Genomic DNA, 3498 nt, shown 5'->3' with positions numbered 1-3498 from the left:
GCCCTGATTCATAGGGAAATTCCAGAAATGGTTTGGACCTGTGCCTCAGCATGGAGAGAAGCTTTGCCATGGCCACAACCCCATACAAGGTGTCCATGACCTTTCTTTGTGGCTAAGCCATGGAATGGAAGCTTGTTCCCAAAAATTAGGTCTGTTACAGTGAGGTGCCTGGAGGACAAACTGGGCAGAGTCTACAGAACAGTATGTGGTAACTGGCAGATAAGCTCTGGCATGTGGAGGTCCTCCAGAAATGACCATCTATTTCTATACAGTGCCTTGGGATGCCCCTGCTGTGGCTCTACCCCCACCCTTACCTCAAGGTCTCCAGCTTCCAGGACTCTGGCCCACACACTCTTCCTTCTTTCAGTGTAAAATGTTACAGAGTTTCTGGAGGCAAGATAAACCTTCTCATCCAGTATGCTCTGCCTCCTGGGTATTTAACAATTTTATTTTCAAAATAAAGCACACCATACATGTACCATTGGGGTGAATGAATAAGATTCTGGGAGCCCGTTTGTTACTCTTGAGGTGGAAGCTTACAGACAAACAAAGGAAGGAGGCTGGGATAAACCATGTGACAATGTTTTAGGCTTAAGCTGTCAGGACTAACATGTTTAGCTTAATATAGATGCAAATGGATAAATACAGCATTAATTATAGATTTGTACACTTATTAATATAAAACATATTCCCAAGCTCTGTCTGCTGAGATGGCCTAGAAGTGGTGGCACTCAGTAGGAATGAGCACAACCAGCACACAAATCTTAATTTTTAATACCATTCACCAATAAAAGGAACCATAGTTCTCTGGAAATGACTTAATTTTAGGCCTGGGTCAGAGACTATACAAGATGAGCCTGAAGCTTCTTATAATACCAAAAAAATAAGGAAGTGCTCCAAAAACAAACTGATAGGATTATGTCAAAGTGACTTGAAGCCAAATGAAAGAGCTCCCAGTGGCCAAAGCTGGAACGATATGAGCAACAAAATAAATTACATAGCATTGGATTATAACCCAAAGGTTAAAATAAATACATATCCAATATTAATGGGTCCATACTTAGAACAGGCAAATTGCTTGGACAGAAGAATTCCAAATCCTTTATGTAGATACTGGCCCTTCCAGTTGGTGGAGCATGACTCCCCAGTCCTTCAGTGTGGGCTGAGCACAGTGCCTTCCTCCCAAAGAGCCCAGTATGGAAAGGGAGGGAGGTGGGACTTTACAGTGGAGAAACCTGAGCCAGGTGAGTTCAACATCAACAGCAGCGATGTCATGGACTCTTGATGATGAGAATGACACTTTGTCTCTGTGATCTTCTTCCCCAAGAAACCCATAATCTCAGTCTAATGTAGCAATCAATCTTGGTTGATTAATTACTTACTTAAGAGGTTAAAACAGGAAAAACTTGGGTGTGTGTATAAAAGAATTCTCGGTACTATCTTTGCAATTTTTCTGTAAATCTAAAGTATTGGACTTATCCAGATCAGCTAACGGAGGGGAAGATGATCAACCACCACAACAGGGAATCGAGAGTGCCTACAACTGCAAGCAAGAGAATCACATCCATCAACCATGTGGGATCTAAGCCCCCTCTCAATATAGAGGTGGAGTGGACACCACCATCCCAGGGTCCACAGGATGGAGGAATAAAATATAAATTAGGGTGTACTTACTGGTATTCTATAGAACTCTAGTGACTAGTAATGGAAGAAACTATAGCACTGATGTGGAGAAAGTGGCCATGGTAGTTGTTGAGGGCAGGGAGAGGAAAGAAGAGATGAGATGTGGGGGCATTTTCAGGATTTGGAGTTGTCCTAAATGATATTGCAGGGACAGATGCTGGACATAATATATCCTGCCATAACCCACTGAATGTACTAGGGGAGAGTGTAAACTACAATGTGAATTAAAATCCATGCGGCGCAGCAGTGTTCCAAGATGTATTCACCAAATACAATGGATGTGCTACAATGATGGAGGAGGTTGTTGATGTGGGAGGAGTAGGGAGGATGGGGTGTGGGGTACATGGGAACCTCTTATACTTTTTAGTGTAACATTTTTTGTGATCTATGTATCCTCAAAAAATACAATAAAAAATAAATGCTCATAAAATTAAATAAATAAATGGAACCATACACTATTTTTAAAAAAGTATTTAAAAATAGAGTACATCTCAATATGACTGAAAAATAACAGTTATTGAACTAAATATGTACTAATTATATTACCTACAATACATAATTCCATCTACAGCCTCATGAGGCAGATATTATTATTTAACCTATTTTTAGATAAGGAAAAGGAGGCATAGAAATGTAAAAAAATTTGTATATAATTTCAGAATTACCAAAGATTTGAAAAGGGTTTCATGTGACAGGTGTCTGAACTTGTACTCGCTGTGCCAAGAGCGGTTGAACCTGGGACCCTTACAGATCTATGAAAAAGTGGGATGTAATTTTATTTATTTTTAGAATAAAACTAATACATTTATGTGAAAAATTTAAAAAGTCAATCCCACAAGTGGTAACATAAAAATTTAATTCTTACTCTAAGTAATTAGCTTATGCATTTATTTCCTTCCCTCCTACCAGCAGTGTTTATTTATTTGCCCAGTGAAAAAAAGGGATAATGTTCACTTGTATCCTCCCATCGCTCCCTCCACCTTCATTAGCCATGGTTGTATATTTAATAATATTATTGGTCACTTCTATCCCTTTAAGTACTACAAGTAAAACTATTTCTTTATCCATCAAGTTTAGGCAGTATTTCAATATTTTTTGACTTCCCACTGAATCAGAGAGGGAATTAGTATTTCAGGGTTCCTGTCACCTCAGGATGATTTTATTTTAATATTTTATTTGTGTCATCTTGACATGAATTAATAAAAGCAGTGGTTTTTTTATTATTAGTTGGGGTGTATCAATAATTTTATAATATAATAATATGGTTTGTCAGACACTGTAAAGTAATAGCTATTAAAATGTTTTATAATTAGGGAGTGTGCCAATCACAGCCTCACTAGAGGTTGACCATGAGGCCAGCCTGAAGATGGACACATTTGTCTTGACAAGAGATCCAGGAAAGCCTGGGTGTCCTGAGACAATGGGTAGCCTGGAGAGGGATGGCTGGACTCAAATTCAGTTCTCCTGTAGGCACTTGCTTCATGAAAGACTGGAATTAACACTTGTTAAGGGACAAGTCCCTGGGTGACCTTTTTTAAACACCTAACAATTCAGAGAAAGACATTAAAAAAATCTCATGTTTTTTAAGTAGTCCGTACAGCCCAGCCTTAAAAAACTTTCAAAAAGCTACGTAACATATTAAACAGTAAATATATATGATTTTTTTGTCAAAACAGAATTTTTGAATGAGAAAATGTTAAAAACACTTTGGTACTGAACACTCACTAAAGAATAAGGTTACAGATAGTTTAGAAAGAAAAGTAATTGTCACTAATGTAATTTTGTTGTTCTTATTAACTTTGAAAAATCTGCATA

Source organism: Dasypus novemcinctus, chromosome 13 (assembly GCF_030445035.2).
Source record: "Dasypus novemcinctus isolate mDasNov1 chromosome 13, mDasNov1.1.hap2, whole genome shotgun sequence".
Taxonomy (NCBI): domain Eukaryota; kingdom Metazoa; phylum Chordata; class Mammalia; order Cingulata; family Dasypodidae; genus Dasypus; species Dasypus novemcinctus.
This window is presented reverse-complemented; position numbering follows the sequence as displayed.